General features: G+C 45.4%; 1 long non-coding RNA gene and 3 other non-coding genes across 4 annotated transcripts; all 4 read right to left on the minus strand.

Annotated features, from left to right (window-relative positions):
- Window positions 1–2953: 2953 nt before the first annotated feature.
- LOC136661701 (uncharacterized) lies at window positions 2954–13159 on the minus strand. Its single transcript, XR_010794948.1, has 7 exons — window positions 13129–13159; window positions 9792–9888; window positions 8921–9001; window positions 7671–7720; window positions 6381–6455; window positions 4658–4805; window positions 2954–3204 (listed from the first exon to the last, which is right to left on the minus strand). It is a non-coding gene; the product is annotated as an uncharacterized lncRNA (long non-coding RNA).
- On the minus strand, window positions 4511–4584 carry LOC136661864 (small nucleolar RNA SNORD99). Its single transcript, XR_010794963.1, has one exon. It is a non-coding gene; the product is annotated as a small nucleolar RNA SNORD99 (small nucleolar RNA).
- Window positions 6727–6858, minus strand: LOC136661859 (small nucleolar RNA SNORA44). Its single transcript, XR_010794958.1, has one exon. It is a non-coding gene; the product is annotated as a small nucleolar RNA SNORA44 (small nucleolar RNA).
- On the minus strand, window positions 9597–9735 carry LOC136661858 (small nucleolar RNA SNORA16B/SNORA16A family). The gene has a single exon (XR_010794957.1). It is a non-coding gene; the product is annotated as a small nucleolar RNA SNORA16B/SNORA16A family (small nucleolar RNA).
- Window positions 13160–20845: the final 7686 nt, after the last annotated feature.

The following is a 20845-nucleotide window of genomic DNA, read 5'->3' on the forward strand; positions in this document are numbered from 1 at the left end:
CGGAAGAGGCTGGATAAGACAAAACATTCATCTAGCCCAGCATCCTACTTCCCAGGGACCAGTCAAATGTTTCTAGAAATCGATCAAGTTGGGTAAGAATCTTAAGTCTTCCCATAGTTGCTTCTCAAGGACCAGTACTGAAGAGCATAAGAACATAAGAACAGCCCCACTGGATCAGGCCATAGGCCCATCTAGTCCAGCTTCCTGTATCTCACAGCAGCCCACCAAATGCCCCAGGGAGCACACCAGATAACAAGAGACCTGCATCCTGGTGCCCTGCCTTGTATCTGCCACTCCGACATAGCCCATTTCTAAAATCAGGAGGTTGCACATACACATCATGGCTTGTAACCTGTAATGGATTTTTCCTCCAGAAACTTGTCCAATCCCCTTTTAAAGGCATCCAGGTCAGATGCTGTCACCACATCCTGTGGCAAGGAGTTCCACAGACCAACCACACGCTGAGTAAAGAAATATTTTCTTTTGTCTGTCCTAACCCTCCCAACACTCAATTTTAGTGCATGTTCCCTGGTTCTGGTGTTACATGAGAGTGTAAAGAGCTCATGTAAAGAGTCATGGACTCTTCGCTCTTATTTGAGATGCAGCAACCAGAACTGGACACAATACTCCAGGTGTGGCAGGTTTGGAGGATAGACTGTTACCCATGCAGCAAATCCCCTCTCCACATCACTGAAATGGTCCAATGGAAAGGCAGAAGCCAATACAGTTGGTTCCAGCGGCATCGCAGGAGTTGCCAGAGCATGACTGTATACAGTCGCGAACTGCCTCAGCGACTCCTGCTCCAGATTTTGCCTTGAGGTTGACTCCTGAAGCCTCTTCCATAACTGGATGTAGCCACAAGGCAGTGGAGGTTTGGGATCAGTTTTCCTTCTCTCAGATGAGTTGCCTTCCCAGGCTAGAGTCCCATCTACCTGGTGGCTGTTTAGTCGCCTCTTAGGACAAGTACAGCCCAACTGATGGCCTATTTGTACATCGATTTGTACAACAGCATTATAATATTAGCTGTTTTGTTCTCAATACCCTTCCTAATGATCCCAAGCATAGAATTGGCCTTCTTCACTGCTGCGGCACACTGGGTCAACACTTTCATTGAGCATATGGAGATTCTTTACAGTCCATCATGGCCTAATCCCTGCTCCAAGCAAGCCACACGAGGGTTTATCACCCCATCTTGTGGCAATAATTCTGTAAGTTGTTTCTGCATTGTCTGAAATACTTCCTCATAGCCAAACGCACTACAAATCCATCTAATTGGATGGTCATACCAAAAATAAGTTCTCCATTTACTTCCTATGCACCCTGCATGATTTTATAAACCTCTATGTCTTAGTAGCCTTTTTTCCATAAACGGAATTCTAATCTTTTTGTTTCCTAAAAGCAAAGTTCATTCAGCAGATTAACTACTTTGGGCACCTTTTCCTTGGAGCTGGAGTAGAAATCTCAATGGACAGCTGCAGAAAATTCCTGCGTTCTTATCCTGACCAATATCCAGTTAGACAGAAGCTATCTTATAGCAAAGTATTTATTACAGTATTTATATACATCTCATAGAAGCTTCATTCTCCCACTGCTTTCCCTTTATCATGTTGCTTTTGCACTTTCCAAGTCTTTTGCAGGCAGCCAGTGGCAACCAAGCTTCAAAGCAGCACTTATAAGGAATTTTGTTCTTCCCAGCACTCAAATCTGTTGACACTTGATTTTAATGACAAGACAAACTTGCTATCCAAACACTATACCTACTTACACACAAAGCCCCAAGTGTAGTTTCTCAAGGCTGTTCTTAAGCCCAGGTCAGCCTCCTCAGATGAGGTGTTTGAAACCTCCTCAGATGAGGTGTCAGATGAGGGTTATTTATCTTAACTCAGAAGCCCACTGTGTTTATAAAATTTGACTCTGGAGTAGCTTTCCTTTCTCTACAACTGGCATACAAGTCTTGGATTTAAAAAAGAAATCATCCTTAAGATGAAGTGTCAATATAAAGGGTTGTTATATGGGAAGTCAAACTAGTTAAAACAGAAAGATAAGGAATACACTGAAGATCTAGAAGTCATTCAGAGACCTGTTTCAGATCAGAATCTTCCTAAACCAAGCCTTAATCCATCTTTCTCTGCGTGTCCTACAGGCAGTCCGTATATGTTGTGTGTATACCCCAGAGTACAGATGGGTAAGAGCAGGAGAAAAAAATACTGAATGTGCAAGAGAAACCAAAGAATCCTTTAAGAAAAATGCAACTCAATGCAAGGTTACTGTTTGCATCCTCACTCCCACATGACCAGACTTAAAGGGGCCTAAAGGGCACCTGGCTCCTCTTCTACCAGCTCCCATCACAACTTCCCTTCCCCAAGAGGGAAGTAGCCAGCTGGTTGCCATCACAATCTGGTTGTCCCATGTGTGGCATGGCAAGCAATGCATGCAAATCTGGCTTCCCATAAAGCAACAGAGGTGCCATACTTCCCCAGCAGCAACCTTAACCTCAGTATTGTCTGCCTACTGGACTCTTAGCTAATCAGATGGGGTCCATTTAACCACTGCAGTGAGGAATGGGGCCTTCTTGACTGTGGCATCTCATTTGTGGAACTCTCTCATCTTTGGAGACTTTCCAGTGGGGCCTTGGGGCATTTTGTTTAGGATGGCATTGGAAGACTGACATGATTAGAGCAAAGGTCCATGACAGGTTAGAAGCCAACTAGGAGTGTAAGCAGCCTCCTGGTTTTAGAAGCAGACAACCTCTGAAGGCCAAGTGGATGGGAGTGGCACCAGGATGCAGGCCTCTTGTCTTGTGTGCTTCCTGAGATATCTGATGGGCCACAGTGAGATGCAAGAAGCTGGACTAGATGGGCCTTTGGTCTGATCCAGCAGGGCTGTTATGTTCTTATGACTCACTGGCATTTTAACTGTTTATTAACTGAGACAATCCTCCTGTGTCTTTTAACCATTTCATTGATCACTGGGTTGCTGTTGTAAATGCTGTGAGGAACCTTGACTGCCCTCATTGGTAGAAAAGCAAGAAAAAAATTCATTAAATACATAAAATTTTAAGTTTATATAAAAATAAATAAAATCAGCAGGGCCACTGCCATTGGCAACTGGGGGTAGTCCTGGCCACGAACTAGACATGCTGGAATACAGAAACTTTTGTAGATCCAGTTTCTTCAGTGTCCTTCACAAGGAGTCTTTAGAGGCCTAAAATGAAATATTTAAAATGTTTGTGAAGGGTTTTACAAAAAGAGCATGCCCTTCTCTATATCCCTGGAGTCCAGAATGCACATTTCAAGAGAACTTTAACAGATAAACAAAATAAAAGAGTTGGGGAAGAAGAGTCCAAGCCTGCAATAATTTAAGGTGTCATTAAGCTTCACTTGTTTACTTCACTTCATTAAACTTGTCTTGACTTCAGTGAAGAGTCCTGCAGTTGGGGGAAATAAGGCCTCCACACTGGCTCTTGTTACTTTTTTGCCATATTACAAGGCAGGACAACTCAAGATTAACCCTTAACACCTTAAGAGTCCTCTGGGATTCTTACCCAGAGGACTGGGGTTATAACCTTTGGGAGTATGGGAATCAAATTATAGGGTATTGGTCTCTCTGAACAATTGTTAAAAAATCGTTAAGATTTTTTGATAGCTAATAACTATCACCATTAGCAATATGGATTGAGGTATTCTGTTCCTAGATATCCATATGTAAATAAAGACAATGACATCTTTAGTACCTAATATGACTGGTGATGATGATTTTGACAACCTGGTGGATACAGGGGCATACTGGCCACTCCATTGGACGGCTAATCATAAATCATTAGAGCCAGATGGTGTAATGGTTCTGGTGCTGGACTTAAACATGGAAGATGTTCAAAACCCCGCTCAGCCACAAAGCTTCCTGAGTGACCTGGGGCCAGTCACCACCTTTCAGTCTAACCTCACCACGACCTCACAGGGTCATGGTGAGGACAAAAGGAGGGAAGGAACCATGTACACATTCTTGAAGTATAAAAATGTGAAAATAAATAAAAGTTAAGAACCCCTGCTTTATTACAGAAGGAGGTGCCAATTCTTTCACCCCAATCACCATCTGTGTGCCTAGAACAGGTTCTTCCAAACCCTGGCCCAAATTCAGGGTTTTGGGATAACGTTGAATCCCAACTCCGTGATTCAACGGAGCTGAGCTCCGTGAGCTGAGCGTACCATTTTGCCTCCAAGTGGCTCATCTTTTGAGTAGATCTGAGCACCAGGACATCGTGGGCAGTCTGGCCTTCTGGGATGCTGGGAAACAGACACGACTGTCCAGAACGTCCCTGCGCCCAGACCAACTCAAAAGATGAGCCACACAGAGCTGCACTCCGAAAGGAGACTGCATTTTTGAAACACAGCAGTCATGAGTTTGGCAACTGCTGGTCTTAGAGGACCAACGCAACATGCTGCTTGCAATAACCTCGAAGCAAGCGTTCAAAGGGACTTCTTGCCCTTTAGAAACAATTCTAATTGCGCTTGCCTTGTCTCAGCCCCATATCCGCAGGATTCATCCAGCAGTCACCACTAAAAACAAGAGTCATCACAGACCAGGCAAAGGTAGCGCAGTACACAAGACATGTGATTCTAAATGGGGGAAGGCAGGGAACAGGCAATTGTTTACTAACCCAGGTCCATCTCCAGACAGATAAGAGGAACTGCCTCAGGAAGAGGTGACTGCTGATGAAGATGTCACCCAAACAGCTTGTTTTACTTGGGAAATCTTTCTCCTGGGAAGAGGGGCACATCTCACCAATGCCACTAGTCTCGGAAGCCCTGTAAACAAGAAGCAAAGTCAGTCATCGCAGGTAGCCATACTGGTCCATAGGGGAAAAATGCAAGTCAAAATTGATCAATTATCTTTTAGAACCAACAAAAAATGACACTGGGTGCTAGACCTTGCATCTAATTTTTGAATTTTCCAGAGCTCATCAGGCTGGATGTTAAACCAAACAGGGAAGGAAGAGAAAGTGAAGGTGATGCAATATCTCCCCAAAGCCTGCAGCTTTTAAGATGGGAGTTCATTTAAAAGCTTGCCACACATAATTCTGTATCGTTCTCGCTTGCCTTAATCAAAGCGGTTCAGAGGTTTGGGTTTACTGACAAGTAGACCCATGATGGGAAATAGCAGTGTTGCAATCCGACAGAAGAATTGAAGCACTTAAAAATTCAGTCTTAAAAGAGGCATCATCTCCTGCAAGAACGTATATACGGGAATTATTTCTAAAAATTACACTTATAGACACACTCATCCTAGGGAGTACCTCCATAGTTCTCCCCATGGGCACTGTTGAAATTTACACACAAATGGTGGGGTTCAAGGTCACAGTGATAATAATGGTGGGAAGGCCATTTGATGGCCTTTGATGGTTCTGTTACATGCTGAAGAGGCAGTTCATTCCACTGTTTACATTTAATAGAACAAAATGCTTTGCAAGATGTTACTGTGGAAATGGCAAAGATTAGCCTGGCAGTATGACCACCTTTTGCATAGATGCAAACAACTTTTGCATCCTGTCTTTCAAATCCTTTATGACCTCCAGGTTGTGCATATGGGGTTTCTAGGCACTCTCCCAGCCAGATACTGCATCTAATGCCCTCAAGACCATGCCCTGGAAACCTTGCAAAGGTGAGGCACAGAACTCTATCCAGGAAATGAGTTACGCTCTTCTAAGACTCCCAAATGATGCTGAAGGCAGATAGATGGAGCTGGTGTGGCAGAGTAGCCGAGACTGAAAAATGAATTAGGACTTCCCTAGACTCTGCTATGGGCTCATTGGTTGGCCTTAGGCAAGTTACTCTCTTGCTCTCTCAGCTGCAATATAGGATAGTTGCCTACCTTACAGAGCTATTGTAAGACTCATACTCCAAGTGCTATATATACAAGTGGTCTTGTGCTTCCAAAGGAACCCAGTGCTCACATGTAGCTCCTTGACCCAAGTCAGACCACTGCGTCACCCAAGTCAGAATTGCCCACTGTTGGACAGTAGCTCCCCAGGGGTCTTTCCCAGGCCCTCCCTGCAAATGCCTGGGACCCTCTGTATATATGTGTGCTCAGCATCATGTTTCGTGGAACCAACGAGACCAAGACAGATAAGATTTGTTATGGCCCAATGAACGCATTAACTGTAGGATGCCAGCCTTATTCAGTGCTGGACTGTACCAGCAAAGAGGTCAAGACCAGTTTCCTATTACTTTTCCTCCTTTTTGACCATAAGATCGGTATTCAGATCTGATGGGAAAGGGATTCAGAGGAACAAGAAGCTAATATTTTATTCAAGGGTTAATTCCATGCACTGTTGTCCTCATAACAAAATACATGCTTATGCCAAGATTTCAGGAGTATCTGACCTTGAAGGAACAGCTGCTCAGAGCTCTATTTGTTGCAACACGATAGCGACATCTGCTCCAGGCATGAGACAATCCCTAATGAAAGAGAAGTATAAGGTGATCAACGCTGCCTAGGCCTCTTAAGAATACTAAGCATCTAAGGACTGTTTGAATCTTCTGCTATATGGCAAAAGACACAAATGGCATTTAAAAGACATCAAGCTTCAAGCCCTCATGAATCCAAAAGGGAAAAGCACTTTTGACACCAAATTTTATACTTTAGACAAATCATGGAAGTCTGCTTCTCTCAGATCAAGCTCCACAAGATTCCCTACAGCAAACAGGCCATCCCAATTCTACAGACAAGCCATGTAGGAGAGTCGAGTGACATCCACAGCTAGTCACGTCTGAGGAGTCAAAGTCCCTCCAGCTTGCTTTTGCATGTCGTTGGAGATCCCGCGGCTACCTGCTAAGCCACAGCTCTCGGATGAACATGCCACCCACTTGCCCAACAGGAACATAGGTTTAACAGGTACCAGAGAACACACAAGCCCCCAAACATCACTACAAAATTCTCACCAGGGGCATCAGAACATCACAACAGTACCAGATCAGGATGCTTCCTCCTTATCTCTACAATCCAGGCAACACCTGTGATGTCTGGTCCTCATATTTTCTTTCCGTGATGGGGGACAGAGGGTTGGGAGATGAGAAAAAAAATCTCTGCATACCAGACAGATTCTGCTTTATTGAAACCCATCCCAAGTGAAACTTTTAGCCCAACCTATTGCCCACACCCTACTGCAACTGCTAAATCCAAGTTCATTTCATTTAGATCAGGGGTCTCCTTGGCCAGAACTTTTTGGCCAGAGGGCCGCATCAAATATCTAGCGTGGTATGGAGGACCGGAAAAACAATTTAAATATAAAATTTAAATAAATAAGAGCTAGATGAGTAAATGAATGAACAAATGGGCTCATTCATTCAACCTCTCTGGCCCTCAGAACATAATCAGACATAATCAGAGCACATTTCTGGTCATGTTCAGTTGAGTGGGCCAGGGGCTTTCAGGGGACAAGAGGTTGGCCGCGGGCCAGAAAGAGGCTTGCTGCGGGCTGCATCTGGCCCCCAGGCCGGGGTTTGGAGACCCCTGATTTAGGTAACTGCATGTTCTTCCTCCATTTCCCTTGCTTTCATTTCCTTCCCTCCCTCCCCTCTTGCTGACTGTGAGACTGTCGAGATAGACTCCTCTTGAGACCTTTGGCGGCATAGACATCATCCCCACCACACACGAAGGAGACTATCACTTACCCTGATCTGTGTATCCCTTGTCCTCTGATGACACCATGGCCTCGCTGCACCTAGTGACAAAGCAAGATGCTGGTTTTCAGCCTCAAATCAGATTCTCCTTCTGCCCTCTAATTCAGGAGAGGGAAGAGATGGAAAGAACTGACCTGAAACTATGGGAATAACAAACAGAGAAAAGCAGGAAGGAGCAAAGCCTTTGATGCAGGCAGGTCTGGAGTTTAGTGGGGTCTCAGACCTCTAGAATACAAAGTTCAGTTGCCACACCTTGAAGATGGGGCAAAATTATTATCAAACAGTATTATATTATACAGGTGCAGCCTATTTATCCACTGATTTTTTATCTGCAGATTTGTCTCAACACAAATGGGGTGGGGGAACCGAAAGTCACACACACCTTTGCCTCCTTTCCCCTGCACTGTCCTCTAGATCCATTTCCAGGCAGCCCAAACCACAGCAAAAAAGCTCTGCCTCGCCCAGGCAGGGAAATATCCCTGGAGCCCTGGAAGAGGCCCCACTTGCAGAGGAACAGTAACGCTCCTGGAGCCCCTGAGCCAGCAAAGAGGCTGAAGGAGGGGAAGGGGGATTTTCTACAGAGAAAATATCTGTAGCCAGAACATGTGCAGCAAGGTGGAGCTCTCTCTTTCTCTGTCTCTCTCACTCACTCTCACAGGGGCAGGTGTGGTAGCAACAGAGGAGATTGCTTTAAAAAACCCAGGGAGTGTTTGCCAAATCCCCCCCCCCCACTGAGATGGTGCAGGCAATCACCAACACAACCAACCTCCTCCCATGGTGCAGGCTATCAGGAACACAAGCAAGCCTTCCCACCAAGCAAAGCATGAGATTTCGCCTACAATCCTCTCCACACTTTCCTGGGAGTAAGCCCCACTGACTACAATGGGGCTTACTTCTGAGTAGAAACACGTAGGGCTGGACTCTTAAAAGATCAGCATCCCATGTGAAAGTAGCCAGGCAGCTGGCAATGGGGAGGGCTGAGTAGGGAGGGGAGGGGATTGATAACAGCTGCCTTAGTTTCCTTCCATCCGGAAGTGTCAGGCTGCAGTGTATTTGCAGAATTCTTTCGGGATTGCGGAAAGGAATGTTTTGTTTGGCAAAAAACATGATTGTGGTCAAAATACGGTACAAAACATCTCTCCATTTTTTCCTCTCTTGCTGGATGTCATCAATGTGTTCTGGAGATGCATTCTCATTGCAAAGGTTTTCCATGCAGGAGAGCTGTAGATCAGAAAACTCACGTTCAGGGACTTATTTCCACCAGGTGCTGATGGCAGTTTTAAAGCTTGGAGGTTCCAGCTTTTGTCTCATCTGCAAACAGCCTGCAGTGGAAACAAAGCACAATATTTTTTTATTCTGAATAAACCATCCATGATCAACACTTTTTTGCCATTTGTTAAAAGATTCATAAAACCATGAAGTTGTCATGTGCCTTCTTTGTTCTTTTCTCCTTCTCTCTGAACTGCAGAGAAGGGTTCATACCCACCCAGACTTTCCTCCCCACCACCACCCCCACATACCCTCTTCCCTCCATTTACTCTCACTTTCTCAACTAAGTTATCTTATACATGGCTCTTTAACTGCTTGTCCAAAGTGCCTGGAGAAAGTGGCCAAGATGTCTAACTTACTGAGCCGTGTTTTGGCTGGAAGATGTGAGGCCAGATAGGGAGTGCAGGACTAGGCTGCCAAGATCTATTTCACAGTATTTGTAAATTCTACTGCAATGAAGGAAGGACCTCCAGCAAAAGGTTTCCGTTTCTGCCAGGGTGGCAGAAAACAGGCATGCAACGCAGGCAGCCTCTCTCACTTTTTGCCAGCACTTCATAAAACACTAATCAGGTGCTACAATTTCTGTACTGGCCAACAGGGCAGACCACCCCCCTTGCTATGCTACTAGGGGCACAAGTAATAAGGTGGACATGTATTTTCCTAAAAATGTTGCTGGACAGTTACAAAGATACAAGCTGAACAGCGACCGTCAAGGAAAACTTTTCTCTTGGCACCTTTTTGACCACATCAGCCACACAAGACGGATGCAGCTTCGATAGGGCCGTGGAGGGGGAGTCATTTTCTGCAATTTTCAAGAGCAAGGATTCATTTATTTTAACTCACCACTATGATGTTCACTGCTGGTCAGCTCACCGGCAACTCTGACCAAAACTTTTGACTACTAAGGTTTGTATCTTGCATCCCAATGCTCTCTGTGTGCCTTTGAAGTAAGAAGATGTTAGAGTCAGGGTGGCACCTTTTAGCTACACATGTCCCATTTTTTCCACCTTTAAATCGCTCAGTTGCCGGAATCTCTTAAGGACTACATTCTCCTATTCCTCTGCCATCTGAACTACCCCAGGCTTACTGCATTTTTGGATCTGATTTCCAACCCACGCAACAGGGACCTAGAGCGGGAATTGATTTTTGCAGTGAGCAATTTGGCTTCTTGGCCTCTTGAGATAAACACAATTGCCTCCCATTCCCCTTTCTGTAGCTTCCCATCTTAAAATAATGACAAAATGCAAGGGGGGGGTAGAAGACAAGAGCACTGGGTTTAGCTGGACTAACACCAGAGGCCAGGGGTTGGCAACTTGTGGCCCATGGGCTGAATGTGGTCTGCTACCCAAAGTCATCTGGTCCATGCAGAACTCAGCTTGGGACTCTGCGAGCTTGGGCAGGTCGAGCTGCCATTCACTGTCCAGGGCACAGCAAAGTGGGTGGGGGCCTCACATCCCAAGCTAAGCTCTACATAGCCACTTCTGGGAGCTCGGACGTTCTGCAGCAACATAACACCACTGCTGAACATCCAGCCCCCTTTCCCAAAATGATGGCTGTCCCCTGCCTTAAGCCATTTCTGCCCAACGTTGCATATACACAAGAGGGATCAAATGGGTACACCTGTGGGCTGGGCAGAAATGGTTTAAGCTGTCAGAACAGAATTGCCAGAGAGGGGTAACAAGGCATCGGATATTACAGACAGGGCCTAGTCTGCAGAACATTAAGCTAAGCCCTACTGATGCCTGGATAGGAGGCCATCTGAGAACATCGGGAATGGTAACTTTGGTTGCACGATGGCAAGAGGTGGGGTATAAATACAAGATTAACTTGCCTACTATGTTGCAGAATAAAGTAATGCTACCAAAAAAGAAGAGTGATAAGCCTCTGGTCCAGGGATCCAGGGGTATGAACATGGAAAGCTGCCGTATACCAAGGTGGGCTCACTGGTCATTCTAGTCCAGTGGCCACTCCATGAAGGGCTTGGACACCAATCTCCTGGCACCATCTGCTTGGATACACTCAAAGCCTCCCACTGCTTTTGCCTGATTTACATATAGCAAGACACTTTTTTATAAGCCCTTATGCCTCCTACTGTGCACACACCTCTCCCCCCCCCAAGCAGCTTCAGTAACATAAAAAGGTGCACAAAGAAAGAGCTGAGAGGATGGAACAGTGCAAGACCCCTTACTAGACACTTTGCAGCTTACACAACAATACAAATGTGAGCTCTGGTACTTGGATATTTACACCCCCACACTCAACACCATTCCCTGCAAATCCTTCTCTTCCAGTTCTAGCCAGAAATGCTTGCAGGAAACCCTAAGGACTAATAATCCCCATCCCTTTTTAAAAAACCTCTTTCAGACACTATATAGAGCTGTGATTTTCAACTTTTTTCATCTCATGACACACTGATAAGGCACTAAAATGGTCAAGGCACACCATCAGTTTTTTGACAACTGACAAGGCACACTGTGCTGTCAATGGGGGGCTCACACCCCCCAATAGCCCTACTAATAAATGACCCTCTTCCAAATTTCCACAGCACACCTGGGGATAATTTGCTGCAATCCTACCAGGATTAAGTCCCATTGACTATCATTGCTAAAATATACATAGTAGCTTGCTAAAAGTACAGGTCTGTAACATTTCCCCAAATGCAGTCACACACCATGGCAGCATCAAGTCTAACAAATTAAAAATAAAATATTGAATTGAATGGGGACCCACCTGAAACTGGCTTGCAACCCACCTAGTGGATCCTGACCCACAGTTTGAGAAGCACTGCACTAGACTACTAGCATGCAAACCACTACACCAGTCAACCTTGGGGCTGGGATCCCAACAGGACTGTGAAGCCTCAGTTGTGGGGTAGTAACAACTTACAGGAACAAAAAAGGTTGAAGATCATTGGACTAGGACACCACCAGGGAAAGGAGGAGAAACCTGGTGTACTACTTCAGGGACCAAGAGAGCTTGTCCCAGTCCTGCTCAGGTTCTTAGCAATGCTAAAATAGCTTCCACTAGTGCTAGGCAGCATGGTAACTTTTTCTGCACTCTCTAATAAGAAAATTCGGCTACAGTGAACAGTGCTGGGGGGATGCAATAGGGGTGTGGAGAGGGCAGCAACATGAGTGGGATGGATGGATAGGGTCCTGGGGGGTTGACAATGGGTCCCAAGTCTTTTACTCTATTGGGCATGAAAAAGGTTGAAGACCACTGCACTACACCACACTGGGCTAATGGTCAACAGTGGGCTATAGGGTACCTTTGCACCCACTGAACCCTCAAGCAACGGTTGGTGGTTCATGCCTCCATAACACAGGCCAACACCCATTTTACTTCCTTAAACGTTACACCAATTCCTGGGTACATTTGAGGTGCCAATTCCAAAAGTGGCATCCGCTCTGCCCTACTGCGTCTAGTTTTGGGGATATAGTATAGCCTCTTTAGTGAATGGTTCAAGCAGCTGCCTCATAAGGAAGTCTACACCATGGCTTCCTCATGAGAAAGCTGCTTGAACCATTCACTAATGAGGCTGTACTATATCTCCAAAACTAGACGCAATAGAGCAAAACGGATGCCATTTTTGGAATCAGCACCCCAAATTCATATCAAACCACCATAAAGTTGGGGGAAAACTTTTCTGACGCTCAATTTTGTATGCCTGTGTAATCAGCCCCCATCCAGCATCCTTTTAGGGTGCCTACCCTTCTGCAATACTCAACAGACAACCAGACCACTGCCCCAGTTCCAAACCACCTTGCAAGGTGGCCATCTGCAGGCTGGAATGCTTGCAAGGTGCCCACGACCAGCCCATGCAAGCCACCAAGAAGCTTCACTGCCCTCTTAAGCCTGCAAATCCACCATTAAGTACATTCTTGCATCATTCAGCTGCAAGCAGGGCCTCTGAAAGGGGGGCATTGGGCCTAAGCCTTCCTGCAAACCATGCAAAGGTGCTTGCTTTGCATTGCACCTTTCCTGCAAAGGTGCATGCCTTGCATTGGCCTGGGGGTTTTACCCCGCTGCCTCCCCTACCCCTTCTGGCTGCAATAATTCACCTCTCAACTGAAAATGACCCTTCTTAAGCTCTGATATCAGTAACCAAAACATGGTAAGGACTTAATACCAGAAAGGATGGCAATGGATTGCAAAGCGCGCTCTCCCCACCACTACTAACCTCCTTCCACGAGACTTCCAGGGCAGCAGGTAAAAGGACGCGCGTGCGCCCCTGCGTGACCTTTTATACCTCCTTCTAATCGACGCCTGCTCTGATTGGCTCTTCTGGAAAGAGGCGTTGAAAAGCATCTTGGGAAGAGTAGTTTTATCACCAAGTGCTCTCTTTTCCCCCCTCCTCCTGCCAGCTGTTGGCATGCTGCAATCCCCAACAAGTGGACCAGGAAATTCCTTTTGCTGGAAGGAAACTAGGTGCAAAGTTTGCATTGCAAACTGATAAGAACCCAAGGAAACGATCAGCTAACTTATTTTGGTGCCCTCCTCTTTTAATTATTTTATATTATTTTGGTGCCCTCCTCTTTTAATTATTTTATATAGATTGGTTATCCTTTCATTCTGTATTGCTGCAAGAATATAGCTTGCATGAAAAGAGTAGGGATTACTTCTAAGTTAGCATGCACTCAGTGAGGGCCCAATTCTATCCAACTTTCCAGTGGTGGTGTAGCTTTTGTGTAACCCCAAGGCAAGGGACCAAATGTTCCCTTACCCTGTGGAAGACTTCATAACTACCCTCCCACCACAAGATGCAGCACACACCCCATTGGCACAACTATATCAATGGGGCTTAGGCTGCATCCTGCAGTGGGGTGACAGTCACATAGGCCTCTTCAAGGTATGGGAGCATTTGTTCCTTTACCTCGGGGCTGCATTGCGGCTGCACCAGAGCTGGAAAGTTGAATAGGATTGGGCTCTTAGTTGGCACTCTGCACATGTATTGAAGTGCTCTTGATCAGAGTAACCAGCTGTCATAACTGCAAAAGAGGACCAGGCATCCTAAAATGTAGGACAGCCAAGAAAAATGTTTTTGTTGTTCAGTCGTTAAGTCATGTCTGACTCTTCATGCCCCCATGGACCACAGCACACCAGGTCCCCCATCTACCACTAACTTCCAGAGTTTGTCCAAATTCATGTTCATTGCCTAGGTGACACTATCTAACCATCTCGTCCTCTGCCATCCCCTTCTCCTTTTGCCTTCAATTTTTTCCCAGCATCAGGGTCTTTTCTAAAAAGTGCTCCCTTCTCTGAAATATTCCCTGAAGTATTTAAGCTTCAGCTTCAGTATCTGTCCTTTCAATGAACTGTCAGGGTTGATTTCTTGTAGGATTGACTGATCTGATCTCCTTGCAGTCCAGGAGACTCTCAAAAGTCTTCTCCAACACCATAATTCAAAAGCAACTATTCTTCACCACTCAGCCCTCCTTATGGTCCAGCTCTCACAGCCATACATAGAAGGAAAAACCATAGCTTTGACTTTTGTCAACAAATGTAGAAAACTGTAGGTCATGGAAAAATAAAAGCTAAAAATACTTGTGTATTGATTTCATGTGGTTAAACACGATACTACTTATTATATGTATAATACAATTTATTACATACATACATACATACATACATACATACATATCATTTATTAATTACAAGAAGGCTATGTGCTGCCTGCAGGGGTGACTCACAGGGAAAAGGAAGAAATTGAAGTTATTTTCCAGGACATGGCTAAAAAAGAGGACATGTCCTGGAAAAAGAGGATGTCTGGTCACTCTGGACAAATACACTACTCAAAAACTGACAGCCCAATCCTATGCATGTCTACTCAGAAGTAAGTCCCATTAGAGTCCATGGGGCTTACTCCCAGGAAAGTGTGGATAGGATTGGGCTGTCAGGCTGCAAACCGATGTGCAGTTCCCTGGGAATAAGCCCCACTGCATAATGGGACTTCTGAATTGACATGCATAGAGTTGCGCTGTACATCTTGAGCAGTGACACAGTTAATTCTAGTTTATCAATGCTCAGATTAAGCTCTTATAAACTGCAATCTGGTACAGTACTGTACTGTACATACTTACCTGGGAGTTATCCTATTGAGCTCAATGGAGCTTACTTCTGAGTAGCCATTTAGAAGGGTAAACCAACAATTAATATATGGATGTTAAGATGAGAGACACTGCTAACATATATGCTTAAGGGCCCAATCCTTTCTGATTTTCCAGTGCCAGTGGAGCAGTACCAATGGGGCATGCACTGCTTCCTGTGGTGGGGAGGCCGTCACAGGTAAGGGAATGCTTGTTCCATTATCTCGGGGCTGCATTGTGCTTGCACCAGTGCCGGAAAGTTGGATAGGATTGGGCCCCATGTCTCTTCTGTTGTGTTGCTTGCTTTTCTCTGCCCACAACCAGCCAATGTGATGAGTGAGAACTCTGGGACTGAGAGTCAGAAACAAACATCTGATTTGGTCTGAGGTTTCTGGCAGTTGGAAGCACCTGTTAGGTAGCCAGTAACTGTCAAATGACAGTTTCAGAACCATTTTGGCTGCAATCCTACTCATGCTTAACTGGGAGTAAGTGCCATTTAATTCAGTGGGACTACTGAGTAAATGTGCTGTTGGTGAACCACTTTTTGCTGTGAGGTGGAGTGAAATGCAGCCATGACCTGATGTACCAGATACAGTAACTCCTAGCCAAGCCTCCTCCTGAGATTGGCATGTGCCCGCCCATTGGGCAGCCAAGCCCACCTGTCTACATAAAAGGGTGGAAAGAAGAGGCCAGGCGGCTTCCTCTCATTCTATCAGGTAAGCCACAACGCCATCAAACTGAAGCTTATATATATTTTTATCTAGACACATTTAGGGTGCAGTCCTAACCAACTTTCTAGCACTGACATAGCTGTGCCAATGTGGTGTGCACTGCATCCTGCATTGGGGAGGCGGTCAAGGGGGCCTTCTCAAACTCAGGGCATGTTTGTTACCTTACCTTGGGGGCTGCATTGTGGCTAAGTCAATGCTGGAGAATTGGTTAGGATCATGCTCTTAGGGAATTAATTTTTCTTTGCTCTTTTCATTCCAGGGCAGCTTGCAAATTTCACTGGTATAGCCACCCCTTGTGAATTTGTGTGTTGCTCTTGAGTAGCTTTCCAGCTCTCTGTTGGGCCTTATGCACGAAGTTTGTGTCCATCCAGCCAAGTGCAAGCATTTTCATCAGCTTACTTGTCATATTTTTCTCTGCCTTCTTTCCCAATTTTTGCTTCTTTTTTCTTTTGGGTGTTCATAGAACTGGCTATACAGTATTTTGATGCCTTCTCCATGTGTTAAGCATAACTGGTTTATGCAGCAGGAAGCTTGGAAGACTTCTGTTTAAAAAATCACTTGGAAGCATATGGTCAAACACTTTATTGCAGTAGTTCTCAAAAATTTTTAGCACCGGGACCCACTTTTTTAAACAACACTCTATCGAGACCCACCTAGGTTTACCAGACTTTTTAAAAAGGAGATCTAGAAAGAAAGAAAAAATTATTTAAAAGTAATAATAACCAGAAAAATACCCTAAAAAACTTATCTCCTTATATTTACACATGCTTGCAAACTGCAGAAGCTCAGCTGTTTGCAGGACAGCTATCTTGCAAACTGCAGGAGCTGAGCTGTTTGCAGGGTAATCAGCAACTACAGTATCTGATTTCTGAGTAGCCTCAAAATTGCCTTTGGGCAATTGAGGCAATTAGGCTGCAGTCCTAACCTCACTTTCCTGGGAGTAAGACCCACTGAACACAATAGGACTTACTTCTGAGTAGACTTGGTTAGGATGGTGCCCACAGTTATCTTTCCATCAGCCTTCAGGGACCCACTGTTTTACCATATTTATTAGATTGCTATACTTGGATTGGGGAGGGGGAGAGAAAGAGATCCTGCATGCTTGCTATCTAGCTGAAGCTGATTCTGGAAAGTAGGAGGAAGAAAGGATAGTCTGAGTTTAGTCATCTGGATACCAAAGGAAAATACTAGACTTTTTAAACTGGAAAAATAAAGTCTGACCAGGTGACAAGCTATACTTCCCACCTTCAGGTGCAGGTAGCTTGTATAATGTTGTTACACACTTCTCCACTACCAACACCATGTTCCCCAGGGAATTCAGTAGGTTATTGCATCTGATTGCTGGCAGGTATGACTGAAATCTGATTTTAAGCAAGAATTCCTGGGTTCTGGACTCTCCTGGGAGGCATGTCTCCCTCCCATCTACCTGGTTTCCTTAGCTTGGAATGATAGTAATGGGTTGATTTACCAGTGTCATTTCTCCCCCCTTCCCCATTCCACTGCTGACCCAGTAAACCTGGGAAGCAGAGCACAAGAAGGGATGTGTTGAGCGCTCACCACTAGGTACAACATGAGACTGGAGAAAGGTATAACTGCATGCCAGGTGTCCTGATCTCCCTGGCAGGGTGGGTGTGCTGCAATTGACTGCGACATGTAGTCTGGCTCATAAGTGCTGCCACAAGAAACTGGTGAAGTGGGTGTTGAGATTTTCTGGTATTTGTTCCTATCTTGTTTCTTATGACTTCCTAAATTCTTGTACCAGCTCTAGTGTGGACAAGGTATTTTGCTGACATTTGGGGTGTGTCCACCATCTGGAGGGGGTTTAGGATATGGCTTGCATCAACTCCTCATCCCTCCCATGCCTTCTCCTCCTCCTGGGGGGTGGTGGTTTGTGTTGGCCAAGCACACCTCTAAAGGGTGGTGCAGGTTGCATCCTATCCATTAAATCATACTTTTAAATCATACTGCTTGCCTCTGGGACACACAATGAGATAATGAACTGCATCCTCAAGGCAAAAGCAAGGATGAAGGCAGATTACTGTGTCAGAAATATCACGTCAGGTTCAAACCAGCCCTTGCCAAATCCAATCAGACCTGGTCAGACTTATGCATGCATTGGTGGCAGCCAACTTGATTAGTGTAACTTGCTCTGTGTGGGTTTGTTGTTTAGAAACTGCAATTGGTACAGAATGTAGTGCCCTGCTTAACTGGATCCAGTAGTGGTGACCTCCCACGCCTCCCCCTCGTATCTTCCTTAGCTGCCTACATGCTTCCAGGATCATCACCTATACAGCCCTGATCAGATTGGGCTTGAGTGTCTTTAAAGGACCGTCTCTATATATACACATTTGTCCATCCCCTGAACTAGGGAAGCCCTGTGAAACTCCTTCCTATATGAATTCAGAACCCTCCCCTCAATATATCCCTCTCCCCAATGCTGTTTTTAGGAATCTAAAACTTTATTTCAACAAGACTTCTATTGGTTTACTGCCAGTTCTCATGCTGTTATGGGGATTTTTTGGTCTGGCTCTCTCTGCTTATTGGGATCAAGTTGGAACTTACCTTTGTTCTAATTTTTAATTATCCTTTCTGGATTGTAAGCCCCCTTTAGACTTTGCCCTGTAGAAAGGAAAAGGATCCAATACTTTTGGCTTTTCTTTAGCTTTTGTTTAAACACTACAAAATACAGTAAAGTAGTATTTAAACTGTACACTGTGGGGCAGTTCACATGAACTGTGGTTGGTCTGTGGAACTCCTTGCCACAGGATGTGGTGACAGCATCTGGCCTGAATGCCTTTAAAAGGGGATTGGACAAGTTTCTGGAGGAAAAATTGATTACAAGCCATGATGTGTATGTGCAACCTCCTGATTTTAGAAATGGGCTATGTCAGATGCAAGGGAGAGCATCAGGATACAGGACTCTTGTTATCTGGTGTGCTCCCTGGGGCATTTGGTGGGCCGCTATGAGATACAGGAAGCTGGACTAGATGGGCCTATGGCCTGATCCAGTGGGGCTGTTCTTATGTTCTTATGAACTATGCACCTTCCCTGTGTGACCCAGTGACAGGATGGCAGGTGGCAAAAAACATGCATGCCCACATTCCTTTCACACCCACTCAGCTGGGTTGATTCAAACTATTGTGCAAACCAGCTGCTGATCATGCTGCTTTGTTTTGCTGCGCTTTCTTTTGAGATTTTTTCTCCATTGCTCTAGCCCAGGGGTGTCCAAAGTTTTTGGCAGGAGGGCCACATCCTCTCTCTGACGCTGTGTCAGGGGCCGGGGGAAAAAAAGAATTAATTTACATTTAACATTTGAATAAATTTACATAGATTTAAATAAATGAATATATTAAAGATGAACTTATATGATAGAATGAAGGTCTTGCAAAATAGCTCAAGGCCTATAAAAGGCCTTGCACAAAGCAAGGCTGGCCTTTCCTTTGCTGCTGCCACTGCATCACAGACATGAAACAACAAGTGATGGAGGGAGCCCTCAACCCACAGCTCACACGAGAGGTCAAACAGTCGCCCTCACGCTGAGAGCAGTTGCGCCAGGCCAGTGTGAGCTCCAACAAATTTGTAGAGGGCCAGAGGCTCAATGGAGACTTGGGGCTCCCTGAGGGCCACACTGAGAGGCCTTGAGAGCCGCAAGTGGCCCCAGGGCCGGGGTTTGGGCACCCCTGCTCTAGCTTAATGAAAGGAAATTGTACCGCACCAACTATACAAGCTTGGTGAAGAGAGGAAGACAGGTTGCTATCAAGGCAAAGAAGCCCTCCACCTCCAATCTGTAGTGTGCAGAATAAAAGCTCAACGGGATACACCATGTGGTCAGCAACTAGTTTCCAGAAAATGCTTCAGGGAAGCCCACTAGAGGACATGTTGGGGGGGGGGGAATGAGAGGTCAGCCGGCTCCACACAGAGGCATGCTCTCCTCCAGCAACTGGTATTTGAAAGGAACACTGCCTCTAAGGCAGGAGGTTCCCTTTAAGTGTAATGGCTGACAGACTTGTCCCCTATAAAATATGTCTTACATCATAGCTGCTTTTAACAGGCTTTTAGTGATTGCTTACTTAGCTTTGTGTTCTATAGGCTTATTCATGATTTGTTAGAAACTTTGTAAAGGCTTCTTTAAAAGTGACACAGAAATACTTCAAATAGCCACCACTGCATCTGGTGGCAATAAATTGCAGAAAATATATTAAAATGTGTGTAGTATAGTGGACCTTTGGCAGCCATGGGGATCCATTCCAGGTCCTTCTCCTTTCTTACTGAAATCCATGGGATGGTGTGTAACAATTACTCACGGTAGGGCCTGTGGCCCACTCCATGGCCCTGCCTCCCTCCTCTCCTCTCTGATGCAACGAGAAGCCACTTCTGGTTTGGGCCACAGCTTCCATGTGTCCAGAAGGTGTTCCAAGGCGTAGGGAGGCCTGCAACCCACTCCTTGGGCCTTTCTAAACCTCAGAACACCTCCTGGACACAACTGGAAGTCACATCTGCAAACTGGAGATGGTAGTGTCAGAGATGTTCTGAGATCGAAGGCAGCCTGTGAAGTGGACCGTGAGTCTTCTCTGTGCGTCAAAACACATCTTGGACACAACCAGAAGTGGCTTCTGGTCATGTCCCAGAGGCCCTCTGTGGCATGGGCTTGACGTCCGTGGATGCTGGAATCTGCATAGGCCGAGGGCCCAACTAGTATTTTCTTTCGGTTGTCCTCCATTTAACAGCTACAATAGTTTCTCCCCATCATTTCAAATAATAAGGCAGTCTGCTTGCAAAAGTAGCCACTGTTGTCCTCCAGTTTCCAAACCCCCATGCTTTTGTCCTCCGGACCTCTTAAAAGAGAGAGTTCCAGAACTGCATCACAGTGACCATATATTTTACCCTTTAACCTTGAACTCTACAACTCAGCCTAACTTGGGTACATCTGACAAAACTGCAGGAAACAAGAAACACCCCAAACAAAAACAAACCCCAACACGATTAAAATGGGCTTCTGAAAAGTTTCTCACACCTATTGACTGCTGAAATTTACCTTGCCCTCAGCAAGAGGATCATCTCCTTGTATAAAACTTTTCTC

Source organism: Tiliqua scincoides, chromosome 10 (genome assembly GCF_035046505.1).
Source record: "Tiliqua scincoides isolate rTilSci1 chromosome 10, rTilSci1.hap2, whole genome shotgun sequence".
Lineage (NCBI taxonomy): Eukaryota > Metazoa > Chordata > Lepidosauria > Squamata > Scincidae > Tiliqua > Tiliqua scincoides.